Genomic DNA, 15,507 nt, shown 5'->3' with positions numbered 1-15,507 from the left:
ATTTCTGAATTTGCAAGGGCAACACTGCCCATTGATGACATGTAGATCCAAATGAACAAGTGGCAATCTGCTGATACCTCAACTTCTAGGTACCTTGACACCTAACAGGCTCAGTCTGAGAAATGTGAATAAGAAACCATGACTCTTCAGTAGAATATGTCCAACAGCTAGCAGCTCACTGGCTCCCTAGTTAAAGAGTACTTAGCAGTGACAGGAACTATTGATTGAACTCAGAAAACAACTTCACTAGTTTAGCTAGCCATTAGAAATCTGCATGTTCACAGCTTTTAAAACACTACTTACAGCAAGATGGGAAGGCATAAAAGGTGGTAATTCCTGCCAAGTTGGCTTTTCCTATAGCTAACGGAAACACATTATTAGCAAGCCCCTAAGTGTCAGTATGCTTCTGTCACAAGCACAGTAACAATAGGAAGGCCTTGAAACAGTCTTTGTTGCTAAAGGGAAGCTCTTCTTTATTTACATTCCAAAAACCAGATGTGTAGATTTCCAAGCACATCATTAAAAAAAAATAACCCTTGTAGAACTAGGATAATAGGGGGAAGTGGAATTTTATTACTGCACCACAAAGAGACAACAACCAAAGATGCTAATTTTCTACATTTCTTTCATATTATTGCAGAGAATTAGCACTGATGAGCCTAATGGAATAAGCATTGCTTCTAAATGTCTGCCACAATTCAGAGAGGGAGCAGATATTATAATTTAGAAATCAAAAGCTGGTAGCTGTGTTGGTCCATTAGGAAAAAAAAATCTTTAAAACAATAATGCAGTATCTGCAAGATTTTCAGCCTGATTCCATGCATGCAGGAATCCATCAGATACCATTCATCCAGGAATTCCATGCATTTCAGTCTGATTCCATGCTTTCTATACATACCTGGAAGAAAATAATAGCAAGCAAGTGTGTAAGTGTGTGTGAGAATATCAAGTAAGATTTGCAGCTTTTGAGTCATACAGAAAGTCCCTAAATATTTCTGAATTTCAAAAACAAAAATCACAGGGGAGGACATTTCTGGCTTACAAGAAACCTCTGAGTTCCAATTAGCGCTCAAAATAGATTAAGGTAACTTTGGTTTTTCTGTCCCAGCATACCTCTGTGTAATCTGAGACATTTTGCACAAGCACAGTTCTAACTTAATTAGTCCTCAAAAGGCTTACTTCAACATCATTTTAAGACTGAAATAAACTGCTGACAGAGTTCGCCACATCTCCTAAATGATAGCAAGTTTCAGGGACAGATTTTTGCTGAGTCAGTTCCCTTCTAGGGAGAAAACATGAGAATTGTATTGCATTGTTGAAGTACAAATATATACAAGTGAAGCAGACAGGAAAATGCAGGTGCACATGCAGGCAGTGAACCCGTTCTCATGACCATATGGGGGTGGGCGGGAGGGGAGGCGTGCTTGTCTGAGAGACAACCTATGTCTCTCGGACCACCCAAGCCCCTGGTTAGGTTTACTTACCTGACTACCATACAATTGGGCTGCCATGCACTCTGCGAGAGAAGAAAACCTTGAGCTGGGCCCTCCAGTATCCCACAATGCATTGCATGAGCTGTGGAGAGGCATTCCTCAATACTGCAGCAATTCTTCTCTCCCTGACCCTGCTTTCCACAGAACCCTTTGATAAAGCAGCCTGGAAACAGTTCAAAATGCACCGGTGCCACAGACGATCCAAAGAAAAAGGTAGAATGGCTCTCTTTGTGTCCTACCTAACCCGGATAGCGGATCTACTCAGTGGAGAATGGCAAGAACTGCTTCTTCCTTGTTACACACATGAAACATCTTTCGGGGTGAGCAACATTAGTCTGGATATCAGCCAGAATTAGCAGAACTAAAAGCAATAACATTACCCTGTAGCTGGCCATGTTCAGAAACTGCCAGCCTGTTTCCTTCAGCCCTCACCAACCTAGCGAGGTAGGGTGTGACTGTTCGCTTGCAGCCACCAATGCTTATTAAGCAAGCACCAACCTACACCAAAACCTAGGCTAGGATTTTCTTTCCCCCAAAGACTCTGAGACACCACTGGATTAGGAGCTAAATCTCCTCTCAGTCCTCAGTGACCCCAACCACCAATAATCATGCCTGCTCTTTTTCATACAGATTGGTCCCAATGCTCCTGTCTGTCTATCTATCTGGCATTCACCCACCACATGATAAAAACACATATCCTGCTTCCCTTCCAAGTACATATGTGTGCTTTTCATAATCATGAGAGAGAGAGAGAGGGAGACTCATCCAAACCTCCCCATCATTGGTTGATTTTATACACACACACACACACACACACACATTAAATTAGTATTTAAATCATGTGTGGTGTGGATGGACACACACCCCCCCGCCACATACACTGAGATTAGGCAAAGTGGAATGGTGCCCTCACATCCATAATTGCATGATGAGAAGTTGAACTTCTCATGCAATCCAGCTCTCTATCTATCTAATAAGAAGGGGTGAACCAAGATATCATAACACCAGAGGTGAGATGCCAAATGCTGTCCTGCCCCATGATTGGGGTGGGGTGGCAGTCCCCTTTCAAAACCAACCCTTGCACACTTTGAAAGTGGCACAGGTGATGGAAAGGAGGGGAGGATGCCAGCAGCTGCCTCTTGTGTTTCTAGAAAGGAAGCACTCCTTGCATAGCTCACAAGGGTCAGATTGCTCCTGAACAGCTGATACAATGGCAGCAACAGAGGGCCATCTTGCCAGTCTGATAGTGTCCCAATAATTTGCCATCTGAAATAACTGCCTCATCATGCCTCTTGAAAGGAATGCCCCTGCTGATAAGATAAATATCCCTGAAATGTTCTGGGTGGGAGAGGAGGAAGGAATGAAAGGGGGAAGCCAGCCCTTTCTACCATTCCTATCCCAACCAGCCTTTTGCCCCACCTCACTTAAGTTCTTCCATCTTGCCCCTCCCCCCATCTCCTCTGGCTCTCTTTTCTAGAAATATTTCCCAGCCTCTTTTGCCCACACTCCCAGCACCTCTCTTGCACTGGCTCTTCCCACTCCAACTCTCCAACTTCCCACTCCAATATTATTCTCTAATATTGCCTTGACTCTCTTCCATCCTTCCCCACAATACTGTTCTGGCTCACATTCTTTCCCCCCTCAGCCAAGTGGAATGCTCCACTTTTCCCCATAGGAAGGAATGACAGCAATCCACTTATGCCGAAGATAGGAAAAGGGTACTCTCATAGTCACCATTCACTGAGGCTAAAGCAATCCCCTAAAGCATTAATGGGAAATCCAAGTACTGTGTCTCCAGCCAGTTCTTGAATGCACACCCCCTTCCTGGGCTCTGCTTCTTGGGCCTGACTGAGGGTCTAAGCAGCCGAGACATTAATCACGCCATTTCTGCTTCCATTGTCTTAATTAAAATAGCAGCTGTGGTGGAATAAGGATGAGGACTCCAGTGCATGGAGAAGAAAGGGCATTTAACTCCTTCTCTTCATGCTGCAGTGCTGATAGTAATGGACACCATTCCCCTGAAGCTTCCATTTGTGGGAAGGAAGGAACTTCCATTGGGTCAATGGAAGCTTCCTTTCCAAGGCTTATATAGCTTTCAGGAGGGAGGCATTTTAACTAGAACTGCAGTGCTAGGGGAAAGAGTTAAAAATCCCTTCCTATGTGTCATGATGGTCATGGTTCTTATCAGGCCCCTATCTATCTATCTATCTATCTATCTATCTATCTATCTATCTATCTATCTATTTCTCTAAGGCGTACCCATCTCTAATCCCATGTGTGGCAGCTCTCATGAGAGTTTGTGAATGAGCTGCTGGCAGGGGGAGAGGAAAGCAGCGCTGCCAGCGGACAGGCTTGCAGGTGAGGGGGCAAAGATGGTGGTGGGAGGAAGAAAACAGCAATGGCAGTGGCTCTGGTAGTGGGTGGAGAAAATGGCAGCAGGTGGGCAAGAAAACGGTAGTGGCAGGCGGGCAGGCAGGCAAGAAAACGACAGTGGTGGTCGGTGGGTGGGGAGGGAAAGAAAATGGAGGTGGGGCAGTGGGCAGGCAGTCATGAAAACAACAGCAGTGGTGGGGGAAGGTGGGCAGAGGGAAAAGAAAATGGTGCTGGCAGCGGCAGTGAGTGGGCGGGAAAGAAGGAGAACTAGAGTCGTAGATGCTCTCTGCCCGGCCCAGCTAGTAGTGATTGTTTTCTTTAAGAAAAGAAAATGAAGCAGAAATAACACAGCGTCATCTTGTCTGTTTTGACATTATGCTGGGTGACAATTACTATCCCAACACAGTTATTAACACAGCTTCCCATCTACTTAAATGTGATGTGGGGTGAACAAGAAGTACTGACCTATGCGACATTGCAAGCATGTTGTCAAAACTTGGTTTAGTCCATCCAGTAGCAGCGTGCTCCTAGCTATGGATGAACTATGGATCCTGGTGTACTCTGCATGTACAAGACACTGGGCACAGATAACACCAAACAGGAAAGTTGTTCTTGGCTGCTGGCATCATGTTCAAAATGGGAAATGCTCACTCTTATTATGAAGTGTGCTGGCCTGTTGGAAACTGTTTTTATAGAGCAAGCTTATTATTTACATAGCCCATCAAAGCAGAGTTCTCTGATACTGAATGGAAGTGGGAGCCAAAACTTCCAGCTGGCTTCCAAGTGTGAAAAGAAACAAGATGCTCTCAGCTAATGAGTACAAAAATAAATTTTGCAGTTGGGTGCTTTATCTGTTAAATATTACAGCATAAATCAGGTTATGGAAGTGTATTTATTTCAGAGAGATACTTCTGTGCAAGACAGAATATTTAGAAAGTGACAAGATCTGTAGATCCTTACAAGGGTAGAAAAACAGTTTAGCTTTAAAGGTGACACAGTAGAATACCGAGATGATGACTATTTTGGAGAGCCAATCCGACATCTCATGAATAAAATGAATACTTTAGCAGGTATAGATGAAGCCTCTTATACTTTGATTTATTGTTCTTGAATGTCTAACCTGTCTGTCACATAATTGGCCAGAATGATCGCATCAATATTACAAGAGAAATGAAAATTCCTAATAACTAAGGCTGAGCCAAAATGGTCTCCAATTTTGGTTTTTTTGAATCAAAAATAGTGATTTCAAATAGTGATTTGAAACATCCCCAACCCCCTCAAGCCCATTTTAAATTTCTTTATCCCCTACTGCTAGCACCCCATGGCTGGAAGAGACAGAAGAGAACTTGAATGTAAGGAATAAATAGATATGGTACCATGGCAGGAGAGAATTGAACACCAGCTTATTTCTGTCCATGTACAGACTTCTGCCCTGCCCAGTAGGAATCTAGTACTGTACACAGCCACACTAAAGAGAAATGCAGTGTGATTTGTGGCAGTCAGATACTATTGAAAATGGACCATTCAAAATATCACATAGCAGGCTGATATTTTGCTTTCCTCAAATTAGGAAAATTTCTGTTAACCATTTTCCCTGTTATATCATTGACACGTAATAGAAAGCGAGTGTTTAAATATCCACCTTAAGCAATTGGACTGTTTGTGAACATTCCATAACATCCCCTGACAGGGTAAGGCAGTGAGTGACAGTTTTTAAAATCTATATAAAGATGACCACCTAATCACAAAATATCTAACACTTCTAATGTAAAATAAATTGACCTGCAGAGGATTACCTAAAGTTTCTAGTTTGCCCATTGCCATCTATCTGCAACAAGATCATGCTTCTGAATTCCTAGCCAGGTTGTCCTGCAGAAGCAACATTCACTTCCCTACGGAATAAATCAAGGCTTGAGTTAGCATTGCTCATTTCTGTGACCTGTCAGCTCAGACCCTGCCTTCAGCACTAGTGCCCAGAACTGGAACATATAAAATAGTGCTACAAAGCATGAGGAGAATATATTTATCTCACCACTGAGTAGCCACAACTTTTGAGAGCAGAGGAAGACCACTCAGGCAGTGTGATTTCCAGGCAACTTGGACCTAAGATCCACTCTCTCTCTCTCTCACACACACACACACACACACACACACACACACGAAATTAAGCAACAGAGTGAGCTTTAAAGATCAGGTTCCAATTGGTGTCAGCAGTGAATATGGCTACAAACATCTGCTGGAGTATAAAGCCTTTTCTTACCATCCCTATGGAAAATCATTTTAAGCCTGAACAAAGGCAGGTGCACATGAAAAGAAAACATCCTCAAGAGAGCAATATAGATCTACCAGAATATATGTTTAGTTGTTGAAGTAGCAATTTATATGCGAAATCTGTCTTCATAGCATTGACCTTTAGAGCAAGAGGTTAACTCAACTACTCATGAACTTTGATAATCCTAAATGGTATGGCAAATATTGAATATTTTAATATTATCACTGTTAATTATATCATCACTGGAAGTGGCCTTGTGTGAGTGCTTTGCCAGTGGCCAAGAAGAGAGTAGATAAACTATAAAAGGTTGGATTTCCTAGGCAGGCCATTAACATTAAAAAGGAGAACTAAAGACATTAAACCAGAGGGAGGGGGGAATCAGCTGTAGTTCAAATGACTTTTTTGATCTGACATTTCTGGGAGGTAATTGGCACTGTCATCTGACTTGTGCATTTAAATATGGCAGTAGAAGAGAGGCCTGCCCTGAAGCCAATTCCAATCTGCACTCTCTCCAGAAGGGGGAAGGATGAGAAAACTGCTACCGTCTAGTCCCCATCAGTTGCAGCTTACTTTGCAAAGAAGCATGAACTCCACCAGCAGCTGCTGCCTGAGGAAATGTCAAACTTCATTCTTCTTGGCAAAGTTAACTGCACCTGCTAAGATGTGGACGGATTAATGAAAGCAGAAAGGGCGCAATGGCCCTCCCTCCCAGAGCAAGTGTGGGGCAAGTGAAGGTCGCAAGCCTAGTCAAAGTCATATGCAGGAGCAGCTCATTCAAACGAGCTGAGGGCAGGGCATGTCAGGTGGCACAGCTGCCTCTCCTTCTCAGAAAGCCACTTAGTTCCCGCTCTCCGACTGCTCCCCGCCCCGGCCTGAATGACAGCTGCACTGCCTGCAGCAGGCTGGCTATTTCTCTGGTAGGGCTGTGCAGGCTGGTTAATGTTTAAGCAGCCCGCTCAGCTCTACCTGACGGATGGCCAGTCTGCAGGCAATGTGGCTCTCATTAATGCTGGTGAACGGTGTGATGGGAGAGAGAGGAACAAGTGGAGCTCTGAGAAGGAGAGGCAGCAGGGGCGTCACTATAATAAGGCAAGGGGAGACAGTTGTCTGGGGGCCCACTGCCTTGGGGGGGGGCAGAGGCAAGTCACATGACTGACTCACCCAGCCATGCACCCGCCCGGGCTTCCTTCAGTTGTATTCATCCTCCGAAATTGATGTGAGTGATAAGACCTGGAGCTTGACTTGACAATGACTTGCATCGTCCACAATTTACAAAACCTTTAAAAATAATTTAGGACGATGTTCTATTGTGGCACATAGGGGTGTGTGTGTGTGTGTGTGTGTGTGTGTGCGCGCGCACGCACATAAATTTTTCTATGCTTTTTGTTACCACTATTCAGCCTCATTTAAGATTTCTTTACTTCATGAGCTGAGCTTCTGTGGGGGGGTGTGCATTTTAAAATCTTGACTCTGGGCCTACTACAACCTTGCTATGCCCCTGGGCAGCTGTGCCTCCTTTGGTGCCCCCTGGCTTGTTAGGACAAGCTGCTCCTGGTTACATGGGAATAGGACCCATGGGGTTCAATGGGACTTACTTCCAGGTAACAATCATAGGATCATGCGGCATTAATGGCGGTAGCATGCCCTCTGGCAGTAGGAAAGAGTAGTTATTAATTCATTCATTTAAGCATTTCTCTTCACAGTTCTTCCTTACTCATTACTCATTACTGGTGGGCCTCTGTTCTGTGGGCCTCTGCCTCATTGTTTGAGATGGACAGGGCCCCTTAGCTTTATAGCCAATAGCATCACTCTAGAAATGGTGTCAGACACCTAATGGCGCAGCAGGGAAATGACTTGACTAGCAAGCAGAAAGTTGCCAGTTCGAATCCCCACTGGTACCCTATCAGGCAGCAGCCATATAGGAAGATGCTGAAACGTATCATCTCATACTGCATGGGAGGAGGCAATGGTAAACCCCTTCTGTATTCTACCAAAGAAAACCACAGGGCTCTGTGGGCACCAGGAGTCAAAATCGACTTGACGGCACACACACTTTTCACAGCCAGAAGCACAAGGCAACAGATGGTGATGAAATCAAGGGTAATTACCTAAATCTTTTGGCGGGGGGGGGGGGGGGCGGGGTAGCTCAGCACACAAACCTGCATGCACAACATAACCATAGGCCACAGTACTGGGGGACCAGTTCTAAGAACTCAAGGGGTTTCTATGCTTGTTACTTCTCAAAAGGCAGCCCTCCGTGTTTTGAAATGGAGGAGAGGTTCTAAAGTTGCTTACAAAAGGGCATGGGTATCTGCTTTGCAGAAAACAAAAACAAAGGCTTGCAGAAGCCCTACATATGAGTGTTAGACACTCACATGTTTTTTGTATCCAAGCCTGTGATTCTACTTGTGCTGTGGTTTGCTTTTCTAGTGGCAAAACAGCATTTTGGAGGACTGCAGCTCAGTGGTAGAGCACATGCTTTGCTTCAGAAGGTCCCAGGTTCAGTCCCTGGCATCTCCCAGTAGAGCTGGGATAAAGTCCTATTGGAAACCTTGGAGAGTTTCTGCCAGCCAGTGTAGGCAGTACTGAAGTACAGTGAGGGAAATAAGTATTTGATCCCCTGCTGATTTTGTCCGTTTGCCCTCTGACACAGAAATGACCAGGCTATAATTGGAATGGTAGGTTTATTGTAGCTGTGAGAGACAGAATAACAACAAACAAACCCTCAAAAGCCCAGTGCCCAAAAGTCAGCGATGGATTTGCATTGTAGTGAGGGAAATAAGTATTCGATCCCCTATCAACCAGCAAGATTTCAGGCTCCCAGGTGTCTTTTCACTATATGCAGGTAACGAGCTGAGATGAGGAACACCCTCTGTAAGAGAGTGCTTCTAATCCCAGCTTGTTACAGTACCTGTATAAAAGACACCTGTCCATAGAAGCAAGCAATCACTCAGCTTCCAAACTCACCACCATGTCCAAGACCAAAGAGCTGTCGAAGGATGTCAGGGACAAGGTTGTAGACCTGCACAAGGCTGGACTGGGCTACAAGACTATCGCCAAGCAGCTTGGTGAGAAGGTGACTACAGTTGGCACGATAACTCGCAAATGGAAGAAACACAAAACAACTGTCAATCTCCCTTGGTCTGGGGCTCCATGCAAGATCTCACCTCGTGGAGTTGCAATGATCATGAGAACGGTGACAAAGCAGCCCAGAACTACACGGGGAGAACTTGTCAATGATCTCAGGGCAGCTGGAACCATAGTCACCAAGAAAACAATTGGTAACACACTACGCCGTGAAGGACTGAAATCTTGCAGTGCCCGCAAGGTCCCCCTGCTCAAGGCAGCACATGTACAGGCCCGTCTGCAGTTTGCCAATGCACATCTGAATGATCCAGAGGAGAACTGGGCAAAAGTGTTGTGGTCAGATGAGACCAAAATCAAGCTCTTTGGCATCAACTCAACTCGCCGTGTGTGGAGGAGGAGGAATGCTGCCTATGAGCCCAAGAACACCATCCCCACCGTCAAACATGGAGGTGGACACATTATGCTTTGGGGGTGTTTTTCTGCTAAGGGGACAGGACACCTTCACCGCATTGAAGGGACGATGGATGGGACCATTTACCGTCAGATCTTGGGTGAGCACCTCCTTCCCTCAGCCAGGTCATTGAGAATGGGTCGTGGATGGGTATTCCAGCATGACAATGACCCAAAACACACAGCCAAGGCAACAAAGGAGTGGCTCAAGAAGAAGCACATGAAGGTCCTGGAGTGGCCCAGCCAGTCTCCAGACTTTAATCCCATAGAAAATCTGTGGAGGGAGCTGAAGGTTCGGGTTGCCAAACATCAGCCTCGAAACCTTTCTGACTTGGAGAGGATCTGCAAAGAGGAGTGGGACAACATCCCTCCTGGGTTGTGTGCAAACCTGGTGGCCAACTACAAGAAACGTCTGACCTCTGTGATTCCCAACAAGGGTTTTGCCACCAAGTACTAAGACATCTTTTGTGAAGGGATCGAATACTTATTTCCCTCACTACAATGCAAATCCATCGTTGACTTTTGGGCACTGGGCTTTTGAGGGTTTGTTTGTTGTTGTTCCGTCTCTCACAGCTACAATAAACCTACCATTCCAATTATAGCCTGTTCATTTCTGTGTCAGAGGGCAAACGGACAAAATCAGCAGGGGATCAAATACTTATTTCCCTCACTGTAGCTGGGCCAATGGTCGGACTCGGTACAAGGTCCATAATTGGTGTGTAGTGCCTCACTCAGCGACCTTGCGTAGCCCCAAGCAGGTTGGATGTGCAGCAATAATATCATGTTGTAATGTTAAATATCAGGATAGCATCACTGAAACATAACTGCAAGGCAGTCGATTGGCAGCGGCTGGAAACTTCAGCAATCTTGAGCTCTATGAATGAGTCAGAAAAGCTGACTGTGGCATCGGAGCTGAAACTTTCCAGTTAATGCCAGGCCATGCTGAACACAAACTACAGTTAATTAGGAGTAGCACACCTGACATCTTCGACACAGACATACGTTGGATATGAGCAGTATAGGGAATGAGTGGGCCATGCACTGCTACCATTAGTGCTACAGCTGGCGCAACATCTTGCATTAACATAAGCACTAGTCAGAAACAGAGGTATAGGAGGTATAGATATAGGCCAGATTCAGACGTCATATGGAACCATGGGTCCAATGGACCCATGGTTCTGCACCCCCCATCCTATCCACATTTGGATCTACTGCTGTTTTGCTGACAACAGTCTGCAAGACTGCAGAGGGGCAAGGGAACTGGCTGTGCGGACTTCCTTCTTTCTTGAAGGACAACCAGCACAACCAATAGGAGCCTGAGCAGGGGAAGAGCCTCCCTCATCTCTGGTTTGGGAAAGCCTAACACCAATCTCCAGATCGAATGTAACAAAGACACCTCTGAAATGCAGTTACAGGAGGTGTAACTCACTACAAACAAAAAGTAACAATTGGAGTTAAGGGAGCAAAACCTTGGGTCCATTTCTCCCCTTAGCTCCAGTTCCCCGGGTTCAGACGTTGGGGTAGCAAAACCAGAGGTGAACGGACCTCTGGTTTCATATGAATCTGGCCATATTTCCTTGCGCAAAGACAGTGTGCTTGTGCAATGGCATTAGCAGAAGGGAATTCTGTATGTGTTAATTATTAGTACAGTTAGCTAATACAGGGAGCAAACTAGTTATTGTGAAAATGATCGTCCATTTCTGGAGATAAACGACCGTAAAACAGTGGTGCATATGCTGATAATATCCAGGCGTGACTACTGCAATGCATTCTATATTGGGCTGCCTTTGTACATAGTTCAGAAACTGCAGTTAGAACAGAATGCAATAGCCAGGTTGGTTTCTGGGGCTGCCCGAAAAAATCATATTACACCCATTTTAAAAGAACTACACTGGCTGCCAATAAGTTTCCAGGTGAAGTACAAAGTGCTGGTCATTACCTATAAAGCCCTAAATGGCTTGGGTCCAAGGTATTCAAGAGAACACCTTCTTCTTCATCACCCCCACCACCTGTAAAGATAAGCTAGGAAAGTCCGGTTGTGGTTGCCACCAGCTTGATTGGCAGTGGCTCAAAACTGGGCCTTTTCTAGAGTTGCCCTGGCACTCAGGAACGCGCTTCCTAATGAAATTAGTGTTCCCCCTTCTCTGAGTGCTTAAAGAAGGACCTGAAAACATACCTGTTTAGTAAGACTTTTAGTTTGTCATTTTAAAGCTTTGGTTTTTAAGAGTTTTTATTGTATTTTAAATTGTTTTAATCATGTTAGTGTTTCAATACGAATACGACAAATATTTATATACCGCTTTTCAACAAAAAGTTCCCAAAGCAGTTTACACAGATATAAATAGATAAAATAAAATTGTGAATTGGGGACACAGACAGGCAGGCAGGCAGGCCTGGCTATATCTCAGTTGCCAAACTGCCCCTCCCTGAGCAAGGTGAGATGTGCCCAATACAGGTAAACCTCATTAAATGCAGAACTACTATTCATGGTTCTGCGTTTCTGTGAGTGTCAAATATACAGCCAGCCTCCTTATCCATGGATATAAATGAGTCAAAACGCACATGTACGCATCTAGGGAACCAGGCAGGGAGTGCTAGCCCATAGCACTGCTTCCCTGCCTGGTTCCCTAGATGCATTAGCCCCTCCCAAAACAAACAGCATCTCCTTGGTGCTCTCCAAGGAGGCATTCTTCTTGCCAGCTAGCTGCTAAAACCCCTCCTGTTTCCTTCACTGGCTATATCTCAGTTGCCAAACTCCCTCTCCCTGAGCAAGGTGAGATGTGCCCAATACAGGTAAACCTCATTAAATGCAGAACTACTATTCATGGTTTTGTGTTTCTGCGAGTGTCAAATATACAGCCAGCCTCCTTATCCATGGATATGAATGAGTCAAAACGCACATGTACGCAGTTCCTAGAAGCCTGGAATGACCGTCGAAGTCATTTCTGGCCTCCATTTTGTCCACAGGAGACATTTTGTGGAACATTACATCAAATGTATTTTTTTAAAATGAAAAAATCTGTGACTTTGGGGGACCATTTGGGACTTTGGGCGGCATTGCTGGATGCCAGGAGACCCGGAGCATGGTAGGGCACTTTATTTTGCCTGTTTTCGTGTTTTTGCAGGTTGGGTCTGGGAACCTAACCCGCGCCGCCCCGCCCCCCGCCATTCCCATAGATTCAGTGCTTCATTATTTCCAGCATAATTACCTGCGGTAATCTCCAGGAACTTAACCTGCATGGATAATGAGGTCCACCTGTAGTTACTAGCCATCAGTACTCACTTAGCAAAGAGCAGCTAGCCACCAAAGAAACACTTCTAGCAATTAGTTATGGTTATAGATTGTATAGTTATAGAATAGGTTACTGAGAATGTTAGGAGTCCCTGCTGAGCAAAGAGGCATCTTTTAAAGGAGTGATTTTCATATATTTAGTAGGCGGGGAAATTAACAACCCTATCCACCCAACACATCATCTCTCCAGTGGCTATTGCTGGTGTCTACCTTATGTTTCCTTTTAGATTGTGAGCCCCTCTGGGACAGGGAACCATCTTATTTATTTATTTATCTATGTAAACCACTTTGAGCACTTTGATGAAAAGTGGTATGTAAATATTTGTTGTAGCAGCAGCCGCATGTGGTATAAGAAAACTGCAGTGGTCGCTCTTATTTGAGGACAGAGTGGGCAGTGCCCACCTGAAAATACCTGAAAATATTTGTCAGTCATTTTACCTCCTCTGTATGTCTTCTGTAACCATTTTTCTGGCTACAGTACCAGAATTTTGTAAACACCAACAGGAACACACAGAATTGTTCAGATTTGAATATTAATGAGACAGGAGCCAATTACAAGGCTTGCTTTCATTTTTAGAAGGTGGGTGGGGCTTAAAATACCCTGAGCACCAATCAGAAGGCATCATGCTGATTGACTCCTGTTAATGGAACTGTTCCTGGGGAATTGGAGAGGACCCCAAGCTACATTTTAGACTTATGTGGGGGAATTATTTAGCTTGTAATGGAGCAGTCCCACTTTCAGAATAAATTTGGTCAAAGCTTCAGTCAAAGAAATAATTGAATGGAGAGATTAACGTTCAAAGTAAAATAATGTTTATTGAAGGGTTTTTGGAGTACAGGAATAAGAAATAATGGTTAATAAGCAATAATATTAAACTAACAAGACTAGTAAGACCATCAAGTTACAACAGACTATGTTACAGCTCACAAAGAGGCAATTTGGCTTGAGTTTCTGAATTAAGTACACTCAAGGCTGATGAGAGAAAAAGGCAGTTTGGGGATTATAGAAGAGGTAGGAGGAAAGGGAGTAAGAGTTTTGAGAGCAGGGGTTATATACTACCTTGCTCCTTCCCAGAGGAATGCTGTGTACCCTTGCAGCTTGGTCATTACCAAGAGGCTTCTCTCCTCCGAGGCAGACAAGGAGGCAGGAAGGTGGGAGCAGGAACTCAGGGACAAAGCAGAGCCAGGCAAAATCAAAAAATGAACCAGAATCTCTCAGCCAGGAGTACTGTGCAGACCAGGCTAGGAGTCTGGAGGCAAAAGGGAAAGCAGGAGCAAGAGTCAAGGCAGGGAAAGATGGAAGAGCGTCTGCCAAGATGCAGGAAAAAGTAGCTGGTGGATTCAAGGAAGCAACACCAGGTGAATCGAGGATAGAGACACAAGTGACCCAGGAGACACACAGATTGATGGTGTCAAAATGTAAACAAGCTAGTCTCCCATGCCTTGAGCCAGCCATTAACATCCTCATTAGCAAAGGAGATGATTTGTTATTCTCTTATTGCTTTTTCCTGAAGAGGTGCTATCTTCACCTGATCCACCATGCCAACATAGGGAGAATACCTGGCTGATGGTTTAAAAGAATACTACTCAATTAAATCATGTCTACTTTGACTTCTCACCTGCAAGTACTCAGGGGGTGACAATTGTGGCAAGGGTGTAGCTATAATTGAGCGAAAGGGTTCAAGGAACCTGGGCCCCCAGCTCCTGAGGGTCCTCCAACTCCACCACTCCCTATTTTCTTCATTATCTCCCTCACTCGAGGGACCGCCATAGATAGGGATGAAAATGGGCCCCCTCTTCCCTAGCTACGCCCCTGAATTGTGGGCAAGTTCTCCTGAAGTCCTGGACTTTGAACCTGACCTAAGAGTTCCTTCTCCCAGGCTACGTGCCAAAGTGACATGCCCTTTGAGTTAGCTACAGGTGAAACAAAATGGAGATCTCACAGTCCCGTGGGATCCAGAGTGCAAACAGTGGTAACTACAGACTTGTAGTTCCAAATCAGACATAGAGGGGTACTCCTTGGGGGAGCCCCCAAACAGGCTCTCTTTGTAATACTCCTCAGGCAGCCAATCAGAGTGCCCAGAGGGTGGGGAAGTCTTTTTTTTGGAACTACCTCTTGTATTCTATCCATTTTGCTTAGAGAGCCGGTGGGCTGGCTGGCTGTTGTTAAGTCTGATATTTTGCTCTCTTCTTTGTGTTTGTTTTGAGGGGAAGAATGTAGCCTCTGCTTTCTCTTCCTTACTATCTGATCTATATGGAAAACATTATGGCCCATTCCCAAAATGACATGCCATAAAACATTGGAAGGAACAGCAAACTGCAAGACTGGACTAATTAGATTAGAAACTGGTGTAAGAAGCCAGAAAGTTCTTGTAGGGCATATGCATGGATTTCTGAGTCCAAACTGCTTTTCATATTGTAGCAGATTTACCAAGCCTTTGTCTTAGAGCAAGCCCATGTGAGGGGAAGAAAAATGCTGAATCATCCCCTCCATGCTTTCAGAACAAAGGGTTCTTCCCAAAAGCTTTCCTTTATTTCCA

The 15,507-nt window shown here is 44.8% G+C and overlaps 1 long non-coding RNA gene across 1 annotated transcript; it reads right to left on the bottom strand.

Moving 5' to 3' along the window:
* Window positions 1-553: 553 nt before the first annotated feature.
* LOC128351468 (uncharacterized) lies at window positions 554-1,615 on the bottom strand. Its single transcript, XR_008319792.1, has 2 exons — window positions 1,485-1,615; window positions 554-898 (listed from the first exon to the last, which is right to left on the bottom strand). It is a non-coding gene; the product is annotated as an uncharacterized LOC128351468 (long non-coding RNA).
* Window positions 1,616-15,507: the final 13,892 nt, after the last annotated feature.

The sequence above is a fragment of the Hemicordylus capensis genome, chromosome 1 (genome assembly GCF_027244095.1).
Source record: "Hemicordylus capensis ecotype Gifberg chromosome 1, rHemCap1.1.pri, whole genome shotgun sequence".
In the NCBI taxonomy this organism is placed as follows: domain Eukaryota; kingdom Metazoa; phylum Chordata; class Lepidosauria; order Squamata; family Cordylidae; genus Hemicordylus; species Hemicordylus capensis.
The sequence above is the reverse complement of the archived record's forward strand: the minus strand, read 5'-3'. Positions and strand labels throughout refer to the sequence as shown.